The sequence below is a fragment of the Haliaeetus albicilla genome, chromosome Z (assembly GCF_947461875.1).
Source record: "Haliaeetus albicilla chromosome Z, bHalAlb1.1, whole genome shotgun sequence".
Lineage (NCBI taxonomy): Eukaryota > Metazoa > Chordata > Aves > Accipitriformes > Accipitridae > Haliaeetus > Haliaeetus albicilla.
Genome location: NC_091516.1, coordinates 43,152,926 through 43,177,083, shown reverse-complemented (window position 1 = coordinate 43,177,083; position 24,158 = coordinate 43,152,926). Strand labels below are relative to the sequence as shown.

Genomic DNA, 24,158 nt, shown 5'->3' with positions numbered 1-24,158 from the left:
CTTTGAATGAGGGCAAGTTTGTAAGGCAGCAGCCTTCCTTCCCATCCTTTCTGAGGAAGCTTCAAAAGCACACCCCCAAACTGCACAGGTTGCAATGAAATCATTCAGTCTGGCAGTACTGGTCTGACCTAGTTCCCACTGAACTCAAGCAAGGGCGAGCTTATGCACCGTGACGCAGCAGCATATGGAGAAACCTGAGAAAACAGAAGTACAGGGGACACCTTAGTTTGGTGCTTCACTTCAGTTAATCCATCCTACTTTTTTTGGCTAGATTAGTTAGCCTCAAAGAGATTGCTGTACTAACGCACCTACATAACATCTCTGGACCTCAGAGAATATTGATGCATCTTCATTGCACATGGTAGGCAAACTCCAAAATGCTTCCAGTGGGGCCTGAAAATACAGAAGTCTCCCAAGAGGAAAGGCACAGTTTACAGAAGAAAACCTTAGCTTGATAAAAATGTCCATGAAGAGACATAGGCATCTTAATTATGCACTGGTCTGGTAAGCAAAGGTAGGATGAAGGAGGTAAAATACAGATGGAAGGCACACAGATGCAATATGTAGTCCTCATTAAGATGATACCAAATATCTCTCATGTAATTCACTGCTTTCCTGCAGATTCTACAAAACCAGCACACATTCACGTATGGCCTGGCTACATGCAATGCCCACTTTTACCCCAAGACTCACTCATGTATACCTCTACTGAGTCAGGAAGGGTGACATGCTTCCTGTAACTTAGAAACATCATGGGAGTGGAACCATGGGTGGAGGAGAGGTTGGATAGTGGCATCGTCAATCCAAGTTTGCATGACAAGAACTCATTTTAAGGTCCTCATGGTGCTAATCGCAAGCTGCCACCTCTGAGATCCTGGTACATGTTCTTGAAAAACTCCTTGTGTGCACAGAGCAGCTGGTACCATTAGCATCAACAGCCTACCTGGCTGTGTTATTGTCAGTTACCAACCAGATACCCAGCTGCAGAGCATTTTAACCTCCACCTCCAAAAGCAACTGCAGAACACTGGCCTACGCAGTCTTTCCCTGCGGCGTGCTGGAAAGATTGTTGCCCTTGCAGCAAGCAACAGCAGAAGTGCCTTTCAGTGTCCCTCATGCTGTGGCAGATACAGCTGCATTGCACATTGTTTGGACTGAAACCTTCTCCAATCTCTCAATATTGAAAAGGCTCTCATGCCCTCCTTTTTGCATAACCTATCATTTCTTATTACCTGGTACTTGTTTCTTTACCATATTGGAGTGCTTCTAAGATTGTAAAGCACTATGTTTCACAGTCCCCTTTTGTAAAACATTGTGTTGTTTCCCCACAGGCAGTATCTACTTCAGATGTTGTTTTCAGTAAATGCACAAATTGTTTGGAAAATTGCTTCTGATTTGGGTTTAACACCAGGAGTGGGCAGAAGACATCCCTTCCTTCTCTATCTTTTTCCATGTTGAGATGTAAAGGAGAAGTTTCAGAAAAATCCTCTCCATCCCTGATTGAACCAGGCTTCTCACCCGCCACACTCCTTCTTTCACTGATGGCTGACATATTTTTCAAAAGGCAGGACTGAATGTGCTGATATTACCATGCCACTCAAAACACTACAGAATTTTTGCACCTCTATTTCTGGCTCAGGGTTATGACTGTGAGATATTTTTCATGGTTTTATGCCTAATAAAATGTTGCTGTCTCTCACCAGATTCTGTCACTTTAAATTACTCATGAAGACTACAGAGTGTGTCTTTTCTTTCCTCAAAGAAGTCGCTAAAAATCATTTAGTTCACGTTTAAATTCATCTCTCTGTTGCTCACCCTCCCTCCTACAGGCAGCAGAAGAAAAGAATCTCCACACGTCCTTCCAAAACTCACATGTTGCTAAATTACTCTTATTTCTGATCCTTGGGGTCTCACCCTTGCATGATCATAAGCAACACCCCTGTAAGGAGATGGGATTCAGGTAAAATATGGCCCTGGTGAGCAGCCCAGACTGGGATGCCCCCGCACAACTCTGCTCCCAGCAAGTCACTGAAGACGTCCCAGGAGAGCTCCTGCACCAGTGAGACACACGGCTCAGGTTAGGCTGCCAAGAAGAATAAGAGAGTGAGATGGAAGACATTTTTTTGGCCCTCTGGTCTCCAGCAAAACTGATCATACCACATACAGTGGACAAAATCCACTGCTAGCCTCTCTCTCACTGTTGGTGGAGTGATAAGGTGGGGGGTTAAGTGTTGTTGCATCTGGCTCTCCTGCAGGCTGCACTTATACCCCTCTGCCTAACGCCACAGGCATGCAGCTGTGCAGCAAGCAGCTGGCACTCCTCCCACTGCATTACATGAGTGGGCAGCTCTGCCCTCATCACCCCTTTCCATTTCTAAAACAGCAGTCTTTCCAGTAATTGAAAAAGCTACAGGCCAACCTGAACTATTCACCTGCTCCAGTTTTTAGGAGGTCACTTCCATGCTTTCCTTTGTCCTATTCCTGTCATGCACGCCCTTGAAATGCCATACATGCCAGGGTCAGTTTTCAGCCTGTTAGCACTTATAGCCAGCACTGCATTTCCCAACAAGTTCAATTTCCACTTACGTTTGTGAAGTACAGCATGCAACATGCCCCCAAATCTCAGTATCCAGAAACTGTTTGGCCTCTGAGTTCACTGGTGAAATTTCTCTCTCAAGGTGCAAACATGTTCTGGGATATGTCGTTGAGATAATGTCCTGGAAAGGTCATTATCTTTTGTAAAGAGGATAGCAGCCAGCAATAAATATATTTCAAAAGCTATTAACAGGAGAACTGTGCAGCCATCACCATACATGCATACCTGGATCTCAGAAATGAAGGATGAAAGCTGAACCACACCATGGTGCTAGACCATCTCTCTCATTATCCAACAAATCTTTTTGCCTGTAACTTTGAAGCCTGAAATGAGGTTAAGTAGGAGAGGTGTGCAGGAAGGAGGAAGCAGAAGCACAGCATCCAAGTAAACCATGCCTTGAAAGGAAGATACGAGTAACTGAAATATGATGAGCAGGGACTTGACGCCATGAATGGCGTGGCCTGCAGATGGTAGGGTGGGGAGATGACTAACAATTGGTTGGGCTTGGGTAGGTGGATCCTACAGTAACTGACATTAGAAATGAACAAGGAATTTAGTGGGAAAGACTGAGAAGAAAGACCGGATTTTAAAAGTCTACAGAGGAAGAAGAAGAAAAAATTACTTAGGAAAAAGGTGTCTTAGAAAAAATAAATATGACAGTAAAAGAAAACAAATCATACATCAGAAAAACAAGCTAGTATTTCAGCTAACTTCATCAGATAAGGGGCTTATAGCATTAAATTAAATTAATTAAATTAAATCAAATTAAAGCAATGCCTTGTGTTGCAAGCAAGGCTAATTTGAACAGGTCAAGCTTTCAGCGCAAGAAAAATAGACCTTACTTAAGGGAACAAGGACAAATCATTGTTACCCTTTATAACTCCCGCATTTCTACTCTTCAGGTCTCATTTGCACCCACACTTTGCTGTCTATAGATCCAGCCAAATTGTGTGGTCAAGCTGTGCGTTAGTCCTGCACTCCAGAATGTGTTAGAAAAGGGTTTTTGTGTAAGTACAAGCGCAGCCAGGCTGGAATTTCTCCTTTCTTTCACTCTTTTTCCTGATCCACAAATGATTGACTTCTTCCCAGCTGCCTTCATGTGTTCTTCTGTTATGAGTTAACATCAAATGGGAAAACAAATCTGAATTGGAAACTATCCTTGCTGCTAAAAATTTTGATTTGCCTATATCCACAACATTGGTCTTAGGAAGAGATCAAGGGGTGGTTGTGGTGTGCTTAAGTAATACACACCGTAACACAGCCACAGGGAGACAAGCTCCATGACAGAACAAGCAACATCTAAACCACCCCTAGCAAATATTCCTCCAGTTTGCTCATACAGAGCATCCAGTGAGTCAGGGTCCACCACCACCTTAGTACACCTGTTTAATGACTGCTTCAATTACAGTGTGTAATGACGGCAAAAATATGAAAAGGCTTTCAACACCTAACCTGTATTTCTCTTCCTACAAATTAAACCAATTACTTTTTGTTGTGCTTTGCTTGGATACAAAGAACACCTAATCATCATCCTCTTCAAAACAATTCTTTTATACTTCTGAAGATTTACCAAGTCCTGTTCAACCACTCGTTTTTCTAGATCAAACTCAAGTCAAATGGGCTGCCTTTCTCGACAGCCCATTTTTTTCTAAGTCTTTATCATTCTCCTCTTGGCTCTCTCCAGTTTGTCTGTATCTTCTTAAAGCCTGGCATACAACTTCAAAAATTACTGTGGTACAGCCTTACCAGCCTTAAACTTGGAAGAGTTATCTCTTTTGTCTCACAGATTATACTCCTAGTAATAAATTCAAGAACAAAATTTGACTTTTTCATAACAATATCTTCTAATTAACTCAGTCTGAGGCCCTGATATCTCCTCATCCTTTTCCACAGTGCTTTTGTGTGACTTCTTTTCTTCTGTTGTAGTTGTGCATTTGATTTTTTTGTTCATTACTGAATTTCATCTTTCTGATTCAGACAACTTTTCTAGTTCATTAAGAACAACTTGATGCATATGAGACAGAAATAAAGACATTGACACAACTGTGAGGTTTTTTACCAAAATGTGATCCTGTTCTTGAACAACAAGTTCCTTACATAAGTTAGGGAAGCAAACACAAGAAAATATTGAGATAGTTACAGAATTTTTTTTAAAGGTAAACATGTTTCCAGCTTCCTTTCCTACCACATCTTATTTCAGATAAGATATTCAAATAAGATAAGATATATTCAAATATTTGTTCCAAAACAGCCAGTCTGAGGAAGGAAAACAAGCATGGAAAAATCTCACAGCTAGGTCCTCATTGTTATCTCACCAGGGAAAAAGTTACAAACAAATTAAAACAGGTGCTCATAGAAGAATATGCTAACCAACCTTACTACTACATCACGGCCTGCTCTCACAGCAGCTTAAAACATCACCAAATAGCGAGATTTCACATGACTGGTGAGAGGCATACTTCACTCTGCCAAATTTAGACCTATATACCAGAAGACATGGATGTTGAGTGCAGCAAATGTAGTATCACCTGGATCTATTGGATTCTGAGATGGTTGGAATATCTTTTCCCTCTAGGCATCACTGGTAGGTACAGCAGCCTGAGTCTAAGTGACTTTTCAAAAAATAAATGAACAACCTAAGACTGGCACCCAACACAGAAAACTTCAAACAGTTAGATTTTTTTTTAGCAGCGTTCAGCTCAGTAAGTAACTTGTTTCTGGAATAGAAGGTGCTGGTTAGTAATAACAGTAATAAGTGGTGCTATTGGTCCTATGGGAAGAAAGTACTTCTGTACACTCACAGAAGGCAGAAAATACCTTGAAAAGGCTGGAGAAGACCATGGAGGTCCAACTCATCAAGTGTCAGGAGGGACTTTCCTATTGTGACTAATATGTGAACTTGGATCACACCTGGAGGCAACTCCTCATCCATGTTAAGTGGTTTCATTGTCTGGGCTATCATCATCTGCATAAGATTTATTTACACTAGGTCTGGAGAAGCAGAACCATGCCAGCAGTGGCACTGGAACTTCTGTAACCCTACAGATGGGATAATAAATCCTGCTGTTCCATTGCACTATGTGGCAGCTGAGCTCCAGCCCTGGGGAGGGAGATGAAGAGAGGAAAGCCAGATTAGCTGCTGTCATTTGCCAGCTGGAGATCAGTGGTCTGCTCTGGGTTATCCCATGGGCTGTTGAAAGAACAGATCTGATTCCCAGGTCACGAGTTCTGACCTGCCCAGCAGCAGCAAACTGTGTGGTCTCAGTCTGGACAGAGGACAGCATATGTCAAAAATCAGCACCTTTTCCTTTCAGGAAATGCATGATAGATCTTCATCTTGTGCAAATCGGAATAGCTCTCCAGGAAAAATGGCTTCAGTCTGAGTTAGCACTATGTTTCTTCTAGATCATTAATTTCATTGCATCATTTAACAATCGTCCATTTTTTCTGCCACACTGCAGTGTCAGGAGATGGTTGTCTTAGCAACTGAAACTGCTCTTAACTAAAGCTCCCTTTCCTTAATATTAAAGAAATCAGTTGACCCCAAGTCTTATCAAATTGAAGTACAGAGGTGTTACAGTATAGTGTGGGAGAAAGCTTTCCTGCAAGCTCATTCCAAAATCTATGCAGTTCAGAATATGTTGCCTCTTTTAACATTATCAGCATAAAGCTCATTCTCTTCATTATGTTTTTCCAATGATTCTTAGCAGGCTGAAAGATTTTTACTGAATGAACCAAAGTTTGTGCAACATGTGATAGCACAGCATATAATGTTTATTATCAAAACTCCATCTCCATTTACCAGGACACCAGGATTGCCAGTACTGAGCAAGTAGATAACTTCAGTACAAATTAACTTTTATTCTGCATACTTGCTTTCTCTGCATATTCTAAACAAACAATTTATTGGCAGGAACATAAAAGGAGTCAGCCAGATCTATGTGAAAATTGAAGAACATACACTGAGAGTTCAGTGTGTATGGCAAGTGTTTGTTCTACATTTGCAATTTAGACAATAAAAAAGAACAGGAACATGTGGTGTCCCACATGTGACCACCCCAAATTAACTAGTACACATTAAATTGAATCTTTAACATCCAATACTTGCAATGAGCAATTTATAACTCAAAAAGCATCTCAGAAACATGGCAAGTAACCATAAACAATAAAACCTAAATAAAAGAATCGCATCTTTTATAAACAATCAAATGGGGGAAAAAAAGTGTTGCTAAAAATTGCTTGCCCAATTTTCTTTCTTCACCTTTTCCTCTCTGAGAAGGCCTGACACATTTTGCTGTAGCAATTTGCCACTTTCAGTAAATATCTATAAATATTGAGGATGATGAAAACCTCAAAGAAATATTTGGTTTAGAAAATGGTTCACATTCCCTCAATTTTAGAGACTAAATTTCTGCATAAAGGGAGAAGTGTACATGCAGATATTGCCAGCAAATTATTGTAGTGCCTGCTCAGGGAATAAGAGATGAATTATACCTTCATCAAATTTTGCAGAAAGAGGTCAATTTGCAGCTTTTGTGCTGACTGGAAGCCTGAAACTGCATTGTGGTGGTGCTGGGGCTAAGTTATGTCCTGTGTCTATGTGGTGAGTCTTCCCTAGGTAGATGTTTATCTAGCCACAGTGATACAGCTCCTACACTGGATTTGGCTCAGAGCACAGAATGAGTGACCATGTACCTGCTTCCAGAATACCGTGTAGACTTACCTTCAGAAATTAATCAATAATTTTTTTTTTAAAGTTTTATTTTAAATGGCAACAAATGTTTTATGAGAATACATTTCAGGCATAGGAAGATGCCCAGTAAAAAAATCGTGTCAAACCATTATGTGTCTGGAGGCTATTTCAGAAGATAAATAACCTCTTAGGATTTTTTTTTCTTCCTTTTGGAAGGGTGAGCTACAGACAGCATTTTGCTAACTGTGATCGGTCCTTGTCACTCTGCAAGCCTGTGATGCTGTACGAACATTTTTTCTAATACCTTCTTATGCGTATAGCAGGAGTGCCATCAGAGGACACACGTGCTGTGTAGAAGACCCCTAACCATACCCCGACACTCAGAAGAAGCCATACACCTGCAGTACAATGATGGTATGAGCATGTTGGAAAGTAAGAAATGCTACATGTCAAATCCTTAGAGAATCACAGAATAATTTATGTTGCACTGGAGGTCTTCACTGTAACACCCCAGTTTTGAAAAATCTACGTGGTTGGATTGTCCTGCTCCCTCTGGTTCCTGCCCTAGGGCAATACTGCTTTCAGGTGAAGAAATTTTTTTTCACTGTTCAGTCAAAAATTTCCCTTGCTGCAACCTGTTCCTATTGCTTCTTGTCCCTTCAGTCTGCGCCTTTGAGGAAAGCCTGCCTCTTTCTTCTCTGTAACCTTCCAATGGGCAGTTTAAGACAGGATTTAGAATCATAGAATCATAGAATCATTTAGTTTGGAAAAGACCCTTAAGGTCATCAAGCCCAACGTCAAACCTAATACTGCCAAGTACACCACTAGAACATGTCCTTAAGCACTATGTCTACATGCCTCTTAAATACCTCCAGGGATGGTAACTCAAACAGTTCCCTGGGCAGACTGTTCCAGTGCTTGATAACCCTTTTGGTGAAGAAATTTTTCTTAATATCCAATCTAAACCTCCTTTGCCACAACGTGAGGCCATTTCCCCTCATCCTATCACTTGGTACTTGGGAAAAGAGGCTGACACCCACCTCGCTACAGCCTCCTTTCAGGTAGTTGTAGAGAGCGATAAGGTCTACCCTCAGCCTCCTCTTCTCTAGACTAAACAGCCCCAGCTCCCTCAGCTGCTCCTCATAAGACTTATGCTCCAGGCCCCCCACCAACTTGGTTGCCCTTCTCTGAACACGCTCCAGCAACTCAATGTCTTTCCTGTAGTGAGGGGCCCAGAACTGAACACAGTACTCGAGGTGCGGCCTCACCAGTGCCAAGTACAGGGGAGCAGTCACCTCCCTGCTCCTGCTGGCCACACTACTTCTGATACAAGCCAGGATGCCATTGGCCTTCTTGGCCACCTGGGCACACTGCTGGCTGTTGACCAACAGCCCAAAATTAGGCTCCTTCTCAGCATTTTCTCTTCCAGGCTAAACAAACCCATCTTCTCCCAGCAGATACCATGTTCTCTGCCAAACTCCCCAACCTAATCCCTAGCTTCTGCTGGACTCACTACAGTTTCTCAATATTTCATTTGTACTGAAGAGCCCAAAATTTAGCACAATATTCCAGACTGAGGCCTCAAATCTGATGAGCAGAGGGGAGTAATTACTTTCCTCCATTTGCTGACTACGCTTTTCCTAATGTGGCCCACTATGTGGTTATCCCTAATTGCTACAAGGGCACACTGCTAACTCTTCAGCTTGCTGTCCACCATTGGTTTCCTTTTTGCAAAGGTGCTCCCTATTCAGTTGGCCCCCAGCCTGAGTTGTTGCTTGCCGTTATTCCATCCCATGGGCAGGACTTCACATTCCCATTTGCTGAACTTCATGAGGTCCCTTCAGCTCATTTCTCCAGATTACGAAGTTCTCTGAATAGCAACCCTTCCCTCCAGTGTACCAATGATGTGATGTCACTGCCAGTTTGTCATCCATAAAACACATAAAGTGTAACCCATTAATCTATGTGCTCCTGTAGTGCATGTGTAAATGGAGCCACAGAGTCATTCCTCTTCACCAGTCCTGTTGTCACCTCTCTTGAGGTCAGTGAAGGGAATCAGCAGATTTCAGTTACATGACAGGCTGTTTGTGTACTGAGAACGAAAGGCTGTTAGTGCCAGGATCTGGCTTTGGCATTACATTAGTTCATGAGGCTAACCTCTCGCCTCGAATTACACACATTTATCCTATGCTGATTCACGCTGTTCTGTATGTCTGTTTAAGAACAGATTGTGGTCGCACATGAACCTTGTGTAATTAATCACTGTGAGCACAAAAGGTGCAAAAGGACGCATTCAAAGAATATGTTGTTTCATTTTCAGTAAGGCAGATATGTTTCTGCTGTGCCCTGAAAGGGAAAGGTAAGGTCAACATGCAAAAGCTTTATCTGGGACTCTCTAGCCATTTTAAGAGCACTTTAGTGTGTGTTTTCTCTGCTGAAATATTCATTACTTGGGCAATATGCTTGTGATAGCTTAACTAAATAGGTGAAAAAAGATGCTGTTGGAACAACTGCTCTGGGTTTTCTGGGAGTTTCTAATGACAGCATTTACTGACATCAGAACTGTGCCACTTGCCTTTGGTGGCTGCTTTATCAAAAATGGTAACATTAGGGGAAAAAAATTATATATTCATCATTTCACAGATGGACCCCTGTAATCTGATTACAACAAAGAGATGCCCTAGATACCTGCTTTGGTGATGGATTTGCTTGGAGTGCCTGGTGATAAAAAAAACTTAGACTTTGGTCTCCAAAGCATGGAATAATAACCCCGTGGTAGCATTTTTGCTAACCTGCTCCACAGTAGGCAGCCCATATGACCACAGGCTTATCACTTGGGCACTCTGTGCCCCTATCCCATAGACCATCCTATGCAGCATAGTCCAGGAGGCAGAGGGCTGCCCAGGGTGGCACTTGTGACAATAACAACTGTTGAGGGCAGCCAAATCCAGCAGAAAATGCCTGGTGAACACTCCCTATTTTTTTTCCTACCTCTGCCATTTGTAGCTCCATTCAGTTGCAAGGCTGAGCATGCAGTACCATTAGGCACACATATACACAGTGCACACATGGGTGGCCCCATGAAGAGTGATGCCAGGCATGGTACCAGGCTTGGTATTCCTCTCCAGGAAGTGAGGACTGACATTCACTAGCAGAGCTATCTATACCCTCACTCTCATGGTTCACAGCCAACCACACATTCACAAGTCCCTCAAACCCTGGATGAGACCTTAAGACCATCCAGCATCCAAGGGCTTGTTACGCAGTCATCGTCTCCAACATGGGTCTGTCCCAGTGCAGGTCTCCTGCTCAGGGGCAAGACCAGCCTGAAGCTCACTACCAGATTGCTCGTGCACACAGCATAGCTGTGCACACACACTCACAGAGAACTGAAGTCCCCTAGGAAAGGTGGCACGCACACTGGTCTCTCCCAGCCACTGACACTTCAGACACATGGGCCCCTATAACCTGCAGTCCCTTCTGCATTTGCTGGCACTTAGACACCCACAAAGACACACTGAATAGAGAGTGAGATGGTGGAAGAAAATCAGAAGAGGCAGTTTAGCACCAAGGCATGACAAGCTGCAGTGTCCAGGTGCAGGACTCAGCCACACAAGGACAGTGGCCAACAACCTGTTTTACACTGTGACCAGCTTCTTCTACCCTTCCCACCCCACCCATTCCCCACACTTGTTCCTCCAGGATCCACAATAGTCCCCCCTTCCCGTCTTTGGCCCTTCCCTTGAACATGCCATGATAAGTAATATGCATTCCCACAGTCACCTTGAAAAATCTTGTAGTAAGTTTTACACAATCCTACGACACCCAAAAACATCCCACAGCAAGTTTTCTCTTTCCCTTGAGGCCCATGGTAACCTAATTTCTTCCCTTTCTATCTCTCCTGGCTGACCTTCTCCAAGGCTTTGAGCGGCTCCTGCCCACCAACTACTGAGCAACCTGCTCCCTAGACTTCAGTAGTCTCTGTTACTTCCTGCTTGTTAGTATGTGGGTATCTAGGCGTGGTTGATTACTTTTCCCATCTCTTGTCTTGGATTTTATGCTGAATAGCCATTAATGAGATACGCCTACAAACCACATGCCCTTATATACCCTTCCACATATTCTTACACAGACATTTTTTTACATGCCACTGCAATAGCTCAGGTTATGTAAAGGAAGAGAAACAACAACAAAAAAAAAAACCAGAAAGAAAACACTTCACAGATGTCGACACTGGAGCAACATACATTGGCTTCCACACATCTTTCCAGGGCTGCAACGTTTCTTTGGAGCATGCAGGCAAGATTTAAGGAAAGCAATATAGAAAATGCTTCCAGGCATCAACAACACAGTGTTAGAAGAGATTATCTCATTCTTATGAACCCTTTATCTAACCCAAGACACAACAGGGTCTGTAACCATAAAACCACAAACACTTCAGAGCATGCAGCCCTTTGGTTACACCTCCAGCTTGGATGGCCATGGGAAGCAGGACTCAACACTCAGTGATGTTTAGGGCCATTCAAGGAGGAGGATAGGCACATGTCTGGATGCAAGGTCAGCATGCCCCTGCCTCAGCAAGCACCTCCAGTAGGACTAAAAAGGTAGCTCTGTCAGCTCTTACATGATCCTCATAGATCTGTGGTGGAACAGGGCCCAGGTGTGCATCTTTTCATATCCCATCACAGCACAAATGTGCAACTGGACACAGCGAAGAGCAGATGCCTGGTAGCCCAAGTATCTTTCAGTGAAGGTAGGTTTGAAGCACGTACTGACCAAAAAGCCTACTGCTTTGAAGAGATACTGACATATGCCCTTGCAAAAAGAGGCTGAAGTGCTTCAAGGGAAAGTGAGAAGCCACTCAGCGAATGACAGGAAAATGAAGAGCTAGAAACAGGTCTTGCTACCTTGTGAAACAAAATTTTTGTCAAAATTTTTACCCAAAGTGCTCTATTTATGGGAATGAAGATTATGATAAACTGAAAAATTGTTGATACCAATTTTGATACAGACTGAGTTAGAAAAAATAGCAAAGAAACCTGAGTGAGCTTTCACAGATTCTTCTTACACTATAGCTATTTGTTTCAAAAATTTATTATTTTCATACAAGCATCATTAAATATTCTTCCTGGCAACTAGTGAAAATCTATGCTATTTAGAGATGCTCTACTGACAAATTCCAGCTCTCTTTCCTAAAGAAACACAGCATAAACACTGAACCTGATCCAAGTCTGCATTATTTCTTTACTCATTTTCAGTGTTATTGACTACCACTGCCCTAACATAAAGGAAAAGTAACAATACATTTCTGACAAAAGTATTAAAAGGACAGATATTTTCTTCACCTCCAACAGCATTTTAGCTGTTCTGAAAAAGTAGCATGATAATACACCATCACATCTTCTAGGAAAAGATAAAAAACATATAAAAGCAAGCACAAACTCCTTAAAGGAGTCATTGCAGCAGTCTTTCTGGGTAGTGGATGACATGACTTTTTATCCCAGAGTAAAGTGTAGACACTTCACAATAAAGCTGGAAGCACACAATATCTGTAACTGAAGACAGATATCCTCGAAAATCACACTGCAGAGTTTAAAACTCCCATTGCAAATTCAGCTCTATATTTACCTTGTCCAAATGAGCTGGAAGACTAGTGATTCTTACAAAGCATGTTGCAGACACAGCCTGCTTAACCCTCGCAGCCTCGTCCTTGCATGTTGCGCCCACATTTGTGCTGTTCATAGAGGAGATAAAGGAAGTACAAAAGTTGTTCAATGAATAAAGATTCACAAAGTAAAAATGATCATGCTTTTCTCCCGGGATCTCTGTGCAATGGCAGCTAACGTCAACAGGCTTGTACGATCTAATGCTAAATATGCAACTCTGTGAAGCTTTGCGGTGCTTTGGAGAGGTGAATGAATATGATGTGAACATGGTTTAAGAGGAAGCGTGCTGGTTTTTTTTTTTACTCTTGGTCAGTTCCAGGTGACAGAATTCACAGAAAAATTGCCTGCAGCATCAGGACAGCAAAAATTTCCCACTCAGGATAAAGGTGAGGAGCATTCAGTGGCTATTTTTCTCTTTGAACTAATTCCTGTGCCAAACTAAAGACATTTAGAAAAGCCCGGGAGAAATGGAGGAGAAGGGATCAGAAAACCAGTGAGAGCCTTACAGGAGGGAGAGACTGTGCTCTCTGAGCACTCCCAGCCATTTGCATATCTTTAGGGATTGTAAAAACATTCACTACAGCAGGGAAGAAGTACAGTCATCCCACTGTGGAAAGTATAATCACCAAGGGATGCAGAGGTTGTTACTTGGTAAGATGGGAGATACACCTGGTACATTTTCTCCCAGTTGCAAAGAAGGTCACCAACCTAAAATGTGGACCAGCTCTAAGGCCAGCTGAGGCAACTATGCTGCAAAAGGGCTATGGAAGGGATATTTGGCAAAAGGTATGACTTGCACATCGTTTGTTCTTCTAGGAAAACAGCACTCCCTGTTACACCCAAGAATCATAGTCCAAGCACTGGTAAATCAACACAAAACGGCTAAAACAGCAAGGCTGGCAGAAGAGAGGCACACAGGGACCCATCAGTAGTAGTCCAGCCTCTTTCGAAAGTAAAGATTTTGTGACATGGCACGCTAGATATACCAAACGTCATGGCCGGCATCTGAAATAGTGGGTGTTGAATTCCTCTGGCATTGCCCTGAGCTTTTGCAGCTACTGCTGCATCACTGATGCTCCTATAAGGACTGTCTCCCTGTCAATCTGGAAAAACACCTGGTGGTAGGGTAAGAACAGACAAAATAGGAAGAAACCTTTCCTTTTTCTCTCTCCAAATCATACAGTCATGCTATAATCTGCTGAATGGCTGAAATTATAATCCTTGATCTCTACCCATGCCCAATAACCAGGAAATTAGTCTTCAAAGGCTGCTGCTGCCTAGAGAGCACCTTTTTTTCCTTAGGTGGCAGAGATCACTTCTCTTCCATTGCACTCTCTTACATACCTTTGTGCGCAATCTAAGAGATGGGCGGAGAGCCACAGTAGGAAACATAAATTTCCCCCTGACACACAGAAATAACCAAAATGTTTGCTTCCCCAACCCCATCGCATTTGGGTAGCATATAGTTGTGTGACAGAGAGCTTCTTTTACCTTTAGCTCATCTTCTGGGATTAGCAGCCTCTGCCCTGGTCACCCCACTGCCATACCATAGTCAAGCAGAGATACTGTCCTTATTGCAACACCTGAAGCTGTGCTTCAAGCAGTGCAGTGCATCCAGCACAGACAGAAACTCAGCCACAGATTCTTCAGCAGTACAAACCACACAAATTTAGGAAGGCTTGTTCACATCCACTTCTTCACCCATTTTCTTAATTTAACCTCGCGCAGCTGTCCTTGATCAGGAAAAGGGAGGTGGTGAACACAATGGGCAGTGCAAAGTTCACATCTGCTTTTACCATCCAAAGTCATGAGAGTTATGCCTCTTTCCAGCAAAGCGGGGGAAGGGGAAGAGAAGACGGGGGTTGGCAAGGAAGATGGGGCTGAGAATAGGAAGAGAAGGGGAGGGGAGGATTCCAGTGAGGTGACTTTTTCAGCATTTAAAAGCTAGGTGGAGTCCTTCTAGCAGTATGATTTTAAAGTATCATTCGTTAGAAAGCACCATATCTGAGTACATAATAATTTGGCCCTCTGTTGTGGCCATTCACTAACAGCATTCAAATAAAGAAAAAATATTTCTAAACTTGAAATTAATACCAGCCATGAACAATCACAATCCAGCTGCTGAAATTGTACACTGAAGCAAGGTGAGTTGTGTTGGATCCCATCCTGCCTTATATATCTGCTCACCTACTAGAAATGGGTGCTTAAAGGTGTAAGCCGTATACTTGGCAGGAGAGACTGGCAGTAGAAAAGCATGCTGCCTGCCCAGCAAGGGAAGGCAAGAGACATTAGCCATTACCCTCTGACTGAAGCAAGAATAGGTACTTGCCTTCTCTTTTTTCACCTGTGTGATCCCTTGGGTCCCCAGGAGGTGAGACCTCCTGCCTGCAGAAAAGAGCCCCCCAGTCAGGCTGGAAGAGCCAAAGCAAACTCACTGCCTCGATAACCACCCCTGGGGTCCTCACATACTAACAGGGGAAAGCTGGAGCATGAGCATAGCTTCAAGCTGCTGTAGTAAAGGATCTTTTATGAGAAAGCAAAAATTGCCACAAAGATCATATGCAGCACGGCTGAGCCTGCCATTTGATGGAGGATGGTTAAGGTGACTGACAAACGCACACTCTTGGTTCAGTCATGAGCAACTTGGCATTGGTGAATATAAAATGCTCCATCTCCTGAAAATGAATTGTTAGATATAAGATACAGAGGAGGAGGAGGTGGCAGAGGAGGAGGAGGAGGAATACCAACCACTTCAGAAACATATGTAGGCCCATCACTGTAGGGTAATATCGCTAGGTCATCAGACTTAGGTTTCATCCTTGAGAGGTCTGCCTACCCATGCCAGGTCCTTTCAAAAGCCAATGACACACATCCTCTTGGCATTCTGCCAGACCTGGACTCAATCTCCAGTGCTCACTGGACTTCATGTTGGGTGTTCATGTCCTGCGTGAATGTGGCATTCATTATCAGGATGAGCAGTGTAAGGCATGTCGTTCACTCCCCACACCAGGCTCCTCAGAGTGACTGGCAGATATCTCAGTGAGAAAAATATGCCAGAGTGGGGCAGTTGCTTTTCATGCCTTTCAGGGCTTGCAAAACATTGCTATGCAGTTGTTCAGCAGGAGAAGAGAGGCCATGGTGTTAGCTCTTCTGTTAGAATGATGGGTGCCTCCTTAGAATGCTTGCTCTCAAAATCCACTTTCACCCCTCAGACATTAATTATATATAAAAATTGGCTCTGTATGTCCCCTATGTGTAGTGATGATATTTCTTCCCCATCTTGTCTTCTTATCAGACAAAGGCAGAGAGAAGCAGGAAACATAAGCAAAATTCTCCCAGGCTACCTGGTGCTTCCAGCAGCTGGAAGACAGAAAAGGACATGTTTCAGCAGAATAACAGCAGTTTAAGTGCCACCCTGCAGCACAGTCACTGGGAAGATGGGAGAAGGTGGTGTCACCTTATGGCTCTAAATGCAGCAGTTGTCCTTGCAGAAAAACCCTGCTATTGGGTGGAGGAGTCCTATCCAACACACTCTGACCAAATTTTCCTGTACATCACTGAAACATATATAAGATAGTCACTGGTGGTAAGAAATGTCTTCTGAAATGCAGAACCACATATGCAAACACGGTGACTTGTGAGTAATTATTCCCAGGAGTGCCCACAAGAAACTCTGAGTGCAGTTGAGAACTTGTAATATTTCTTCTTAGGGACAAAGGCATATGCCCCCTTCCTCAAGCTCACAAACACACACACACAAACACCCCATTTTAACAGTGCCTTTTCCACGTGAAGAGAGCTGAGACTGTTTACTGTTGTGCATCACTCAACATCTTGCTTATTAGCAAACATACTCTCTCCAGTTTGTCTTTTTGTTTTGCAATAATGCACACAGCTCCCAGCCCCTCCTTTTTTTCTTCACTTCTAAACAAACAATAGCTTTGGTAGACAAGAAGAGAATAACAGCAGTTAAGTGCTTACTTTTAATTATACAGAGGCTATATTCTTATTTAATATAAAATTATAAGCCATTGTTCTCAAAATCTGTTTCAATTCCCCAAATACCTTAATTATAGTTTACTACATTCATACCAGGAACAGTCATTACTTCTCAGAGGCACTTTTCAAAGCTAATCCTTTAACCTGTGTCTTTTATGAGCAAAGGAAAATGCCTGCTGTTTTCTTGCATTTGCCTTTAATTATGTATGATGAGAACATATGAAATCATATGGAAATATTTGCCAGCCTTTTTCCACAGCAGTTGCCTGGATTCTAAGATTTACACTCTGTTTGCCATCAGCAAAGGAAGATTTTATCAAACAAGCCCGTCCCCAAGATGCACTAGGATTCATAAGGAGAGAAAAAAAAAAAAAAGAGCACAAATCCCTCCATACTGTGTCCATACTATGCAAGAAGAAGGTAGATGATAAAAGACTGGACCCTTTGGCCAAGAGAGATGGGGCAATCTGACCCTGGATGCAGCAAATTCTCATTTTATGTGTAAGGTCTATTTCAGCATCCCTCCTGCTGAAATGAAAAAATGAAGTTAATTTTACCAGGAATGCTGAAGTCATTGTGCTTTCTCTGTCACTTTTAATTACAGGAGTGATCTGAGTTAGGCAGGGTGCAAAAACCCAATCCTATGTGGCTAGCATGGGGCCATGCACCAGCCATACCATGATCATCAACAGCTCTTTTGAACCTTGCTGGTAATTAATATGGCAGAAGGTCAGTGTACTCTCTCCCTCTTTCTCTGTCTCAGATTTTAATGCTCCTTCCCTGTGCAAGGAGTTAAGTGACAGGGCTTTGCTTCAATGTATGGCATAGTGTGACATGTGACAGCGACATTTGCTCTGCACACAGCAAAAAGTGCTCAGGGCTCTTGCAGAAATAAGCAAGCAGAGCTGAGCACCGCTCTTTCCTGCTGATGTTATGGCAGGCTAGAAGCATTCTCCACAGCTGTGGAGGAATTGATGGTGAAGCAAACTACACACACAGAGCATCTTCAAGAGCTGTGCATACCCATGCTCAAATGAGCCTTAACAATCTCACGAGAAAAGGTGCATGTGATTTCTGAAAGTTCATAACCCCATCCAATTAAAAACAGCACTTCTGCAGAAAGTCTCCAAAAGGCAAGGCTCCTCAGTAAAGCCAATTTCCAGCCTCCTACCCTGGCCATTTATTCCAGGGACCTATTAACAAGCACAGGACAATTCCTTCTGCCAGTTGCAGGAAGCAGATTTTGTCATTCTCATCGGAGTTGAAGAAGGGCAAGCTGTGCTGAGACTTCAAAAGGTGTCACCCAGACAAATCACAAAAGTTTATTTGGGGAGGTGATGAAGGAGCAGGCTAGCAGCAGAGAGTAGTGTGAGGTCGGGGCATCTTTATTAAACCAGGCCACTGTCCACCCTGTCAAAATACTGGCTCTGCTTGCATAATATGACACACTGGAGCTATGCCTTAATTGCAAAACAAGCACTGTTTCATATAGGAGGTTTTCTCCAAATGAACTGAAGTAAGGTGTACTCACTAAATTTGCATGTGGGTGGAAATCCAGAAGTTCTGCCACTTTGTATGATGGGATCCAGGTCTCATGATCCAGACACGGTCAGAAAACAACCCTACCTTGCCACTACCTTCTTGGATACTCAAGCCCACCAGCAGACTTTGTGGCAATGTCATCTTGCCAAGCTCCTACAGCATGACCGAAAGATGTTGCTCCTCTGTCAGGCTTGATTCTTGCCCAAGGGTGGATGTTGCTGGGCTGCACCTATTATTTTGGTAGTTGCTCATTGGCAGGACAAAAACCTGACCTGTTCTGCAGCAAATGTGTCTCCAAGAAACTCCTGCTGGAAATCAGCGTCCTCCTGCAATACCAGCTTGTGGGGCAGCTCCGACCCCACCGCAACTGTCACAAGCACAGCAGTGACATGGAAGGTGAAAGCAGCTCTCCCTCACTGCAGACTACCTGCCTCACCCTCCCAGAGCCTGGGAGCAATTAATCTCTGACCTCTTTAGAAATATGTTCTAATGCAGTGGAAGACACGTTAAAGACACGCTATCTCATCCTTTCCTTTTCTCTCTCTCAGGAAATTGTGTTATTTCAACATTTTCTGATTGTAGACTTTCTCACCTTTAATTGCTCTTTTTTCCTCCTGTGGACTCTCCAGTTTGTTTCTGATTTCCTAAAAGGAGTCCTCATCAGTGCTGAGTACAGGACAATAACTGCCGTCTCCACTGCAGGACAGAGAACTGATCTGCTATTAACTGCACTAAGTACTGCTGGCACATTAGGAGGGGGAATCAGCCCCTGTGCTTTGCCACCAGCCTCATTCTCATCAGGTGTGAGCTTACAGAGGTGGAATTAGAGGAGAAACACGATGGACAGTAAAAGGGGCAGCTGTAGACAATGGGTGCAGCACTTTGTGAAATTATTAAAATGAAATGAGAGCATTAAAATGAGAGACAGACAAACCCAGTCCCAAAAGAGGTGTGCCTGCCAGAATAGAGGGCAGTGAGAATCTGTCCTGCTTATTATACCCAAGAGGCAAAAAAGACAAGACAGATAAAACCAGATTCCTTGGTTTTAAGCTGTTCTCCATTTATCAAGATCTCACACCTGCCTGCTTTGGTGCTTGGGGCTTGGAGTCTGGGGGCTTTTGCTTAATATTCTCTGAAGCCACTGAATTAGACACCATACTACTGTCAACCTCAACATCTATATGGAAAGGGAATCATTCTGATGGGAAGCACCTCGAATTCCATTTTGGTCACGTTGTGTTTGACAACACAAAGAGATGTCAGAAGGAAAAAACAAAATTCCTGTTCACATGGAGAGGTGCTTTGGGCGGAAGCAGAATATAAAGCAACTGATTCAAAGCAGAGAGGTAGGAGAGAGTTATCAGCACAATGAAACCCCACATCTTGCTTAAAGATACATCTATGCCAACAGAGGATGGGGAGAGAGGTGAAAGTTCCATGAACTTTCAGAGGAAGAAGGACAGAAGAGTTCAACAAGACAAAAAAAGGATCAGCTTGACACACAGGTAGAATATTCAGGAGAGGACAGGGTCCCAAGCACCACCAGGCAACAGAAATCTTAGTGAAGGTGGCAAGTGCCAGGCACTGAGCACATTTGGATACCTAAGCACTTCTGCTGTGTGTGTCTACATGGAGGATGAACTTCTTTGAGAGTCTGGGCAGTTAAGAGTTAAACCATACATTCCCTGCTCCCACAAGCAAAAGACTGCTAGTATCAAGAACCTCAACTGATGTCATTAACCTCTGTCAGAAGACATATCCTTTCCTTGGGGATGTAATCTGTGAGCAGCAATGTTGAGGAGAGTTTAACTGAGTCCTACCTGTGAATCTCTTTTACTCTTGGTTTGTGTGGGAGTCTTACAATCACGTCAGTTCCATTTTTAGGGTTTCTGTATCTTCTGCATGTCATGCTATTGCTCAATGATTGTCAGTGTGCAGTTTTGTCAGGAAATAATACTGTTTATTCTGTGAGAGACTTTGCATGTTCTTGATATTTTATAAGCTTCCATTCTGAGTCACTGGTACCTAAGGGACAAAGGCAAAGGGATAGCATGGGGAAAAAATACAGACAGTTGCTTGACATTACATTTAGTTAGCAAAAGGAAATACTCTCAGTAATTTAAGGCTACATTCTTTATTTTGTGAACCCGTTAAAAGTTTGTTTTTGTTTTTTTTTCCCAGGGCTGCTGAGAAAAATGGAAAAGGATAGTTTCAAACATACACCTAACTTTCCTTCTGTAACAGGGGGCACTTCAATGCCAAATGAAAACAACAGAGCAGGTATTGGAGAAGCAGTGTAATGGCTTGAAAATATTTATGCACACTTAACCACACTAGGCCATAAACTAGCAACTATAAAGACTAGTGCAGAGTGACAGGTGTTGTGTGAGGACAAGGACTGGACCATTTCTGTGGTGTTTCAGATAAGGCTTTCCACAGTCCTGCTTTTTATAAGGTTCAGGCATGGGCAAGTAGGTAAAAATCTTTCTCTGCACAGTAGGCGGAAGTGAAGCCCTCCCAGGATGTTGATACACCTAAGCCTTATGGTGGGTCTCTGAGCCATGGTCAACGTCACGTGCCAAATTGTGACTGAGCAGAAGTAACACAGCCAAAAATCCTTGCCCAACTCCAGTCTCCCTGATGTAAGGAAAAGCACGGCTTTACCTGTTATGGCATCTCTTTCAGCACTACCTCTGACTGGGACTCTTAGTTTTTCTGTTTCTTACATGCTTCACTGGCCAATGACCTTCTCTTTAGATACCACATTTAAGACTAAACATGGTCAGATGCTGTATCAGGATCTCCTGCATATCTCAAGTTGCTTAATAGTTCACACTTAACATCTTACTGAGCACCCTAAACTATTTTGACTCTTAGCACTTTTTCCAGAAAAGCCCCCCATCTTTGCTCAAAGACAGTACAAGAGAGACACCATTTCTTTCATGACTTTGTCCAACATGGTTAAAAACACATATAACTCTCTTCTATCGTGAAAATCCAATCTGACTTTTAACTATTACTTCCCTGTATGCCTTTCTTTTCTATACCAAAAGCATCCTTCTGGTACTTGTGCTTTAATGTCACTTGTGGGGAGGGGACAAATGAGATTTCTTGAATGCTTTCTAAGCTTGCCTGCACAGAGACTATCGGGCAAGATGATCTGAATTAATGCTGAAAGTGACGTTCCTTTTGGAAATCAGCAGTCAAAGTGAAAAGCACTTCAATTAAGTTTTGCTTCCTTTTTTGGTGGAAGGAACTATTTTATAATGAAGTAAGGTCACACCTTCTGAATAAGGATGTGTAAAAAGCAACCCAGCAGAGTTCAGCCTTTCTACAATTCCTACCTGCAGCTAATTCAAACAACACTTCCAAACACTGTAACAAAGGAAAGGCCCAATTTCTGCATTTTAAGACAGTTTTGCCTCTGTGTCCACACCCCCATGACTCCCACACCATTATCTCTTTTCTGCAGTATTTCCTGTGGTCACGGGCAAATGCTGTATTCCTATATTGCATACTCAGCATCACATTTCTAGTCTTCATTTCTCAATTGCATATATCTCCAAAGACAATATTAGATCCACCTGCAGTGGCATCAGCTGCATGTTCATGTTTCAGCTGTTTTATCCACTCTGATCCCCAAACTACTTTCCAGGCTGCAATCCCACACTCTGCAGGTCAGGCCACCATTCCCTGTCCACATGCACAGCCTTGCACTGAACAGTACCAAACCATTCGTCTTCAAATGGCTTGCTGAATAATCCTGATTGCTCCTTTTGTACAGCAGGTTTTTGCCCCTGGCTTTGCAGCCATTATACCTGACATTGTCAACTGTATTTTTCAGTAAGTTTGTATTTTCCTTCAGATATTGGGAGAGATACAGAATAGGCTCAATAGCAAATTTTATAGAACACACTGAAATGACCCATATTTATGATAATTTCCCTTAGAAACTACTTGTGTCAGCTAGCCAGTTCTTAGTACCTACACATTTCAGTGTTGAATAGCACGTGTTTGGTTATCAGAAAGATAATGGTACAAGATCAAAATTATTACAAAGAATCTTATACCTCCATAGCTGCCTTCATCAACAACACTTACAATCTGATGGAATGAAATAAATTCTGTTTGACAATTCCTATTTTGCATAAAACTATGTTGACTGACATTAATTATATTCCTGCCCTTTATTTCTCTACTAATTGAATCTTGTATCAATTTTTCCATTATTTTGCTCAGGAGTGATGTCAGGTCAACTGGTCTATGATTTTCTGGGTCATCTTGTTTACCTACTAATAGCCAGCATTGAGTCTTCAGATACTTTGTCAGTGTTCCAAGCATTTGAATAGATTTTTTTTTTTAATATACTATCAATAAAATACTTTCTTTTTCAGTGAGAGAGGAGGAATTGCTTCTTTCTTTCTTTTGAGATCACAGGGGCAAGTTACTTAGACTGCTGATTGAAAATCCCAGTTGATTTATCCTTGGTTTCCAATACAGTAGGCAGCATTTCATTCTGCTTCTTCCAAGCACAGAAGATAGATAGAAACAACTGGAATACTTTTCCCTCTCCTGCATTATCAACATCTCTACCATTCCCATGTAGGAACTTATTGGTCTTATATGCCCCAAACTGCCTTGGTCCAGCTAAGCATGAAATTTCTTCTGATGACCCTGGCCTTCCTCATAAACTTTTTTACCCCTCAAAATAATCCACTTACACACTGTTGCCTATCTTCCTTCCCCTCCCATCCGTCTTTTATCTTCTGTTTTATCTTCATCTGCACCCCTCACTCATTGCCATTAAGACAGACCCTTACACAAACCATACTGGATTCACAGATTTGAGGGAGAGCAAATATCTTTTACCGACATCACCACACACTCATTAACAGCTCTCTCCCCACTCGTGCTGATCTCCAGTCCTGGACGGTTCTTAAATTTGCTTTGCGCTTTGCCCTGCTATCCACTAGCAGGAATATACTTTCCATGCAGAATTACTGCACGTGCATTTCTCTGTTTTTCTCCCCTTGCTCCATAAAAAGCCAAACTCTCCCCTGTCACACACAGAGCTGTAGCACCCTCTCCCTTACGTTTGTTCTGGAATTTTCTCACTGTGTCTCCCTCTCCATTCCCAGACTCAGTATCCGCCCTACATATGATTTCAGACTCTCACTCACTTTCTCTGTTGTTTCATTCACACCCTGCACTGCCCCACAGAGATGTGCCACAGGGAGATGTTGTTTCTACATGCAGTAAATCCCAAGTGTGGTGCACTCCTCTGCTCATCTCACAGAAGACAATAAGGCTGGCAACCTAGTGTCTCTGCAAATGCTTCACCCCTGATGTGAAAGAGCTAGTCCGAAAGTGCCTTTGAGTAAGCACAAGATAGCTCAACTTAATTTTACTGGCGTTGATGTTATTTCTCTATTAAATGAATGAAAATTATTTTAGGAGCTTTCCGTGTTTCCCCAAAGTTTAAGAATGAGGTGTGGGATATTGCTGTTTCAGAAAGAGGAGGTTTGGGAGACATTGTGCAACTTTCATGAAAGTTGTTGCCCAAGTACATAATGAAAGGAGACTGGTACATCATGTTTTTTGAGAGGTCCTGTAATTAAAAATCATAAGCATTTGTTTCTGCTTTTCTTGGAAATGACTAACCT

At 42.7% G+C, this 24,158-nt stretch overlaps 1 long non-coding RNA gene across 1 annotated transcript in view; it reads right to left on the bottom strand.

Annotated features, from left to right (window-relative positions):
• LOC138683924 (uncharacterized) overlaps positions 1–24,158 on the bottom strand; it is a 58,389-nt gene that overhangs the window by 32,150 nt on the left and 2,081 nt on the right. The window contains exon 2 of the long non-coding RNA XR_011323394.1: positions 20,316–20,520. This is a non-coding gene — a long non-coding RNA (uncharacterized lncRNA). The remainder of the gene's footprint in view (positions 1–20,315; positions 20,521–24,158) is intronic.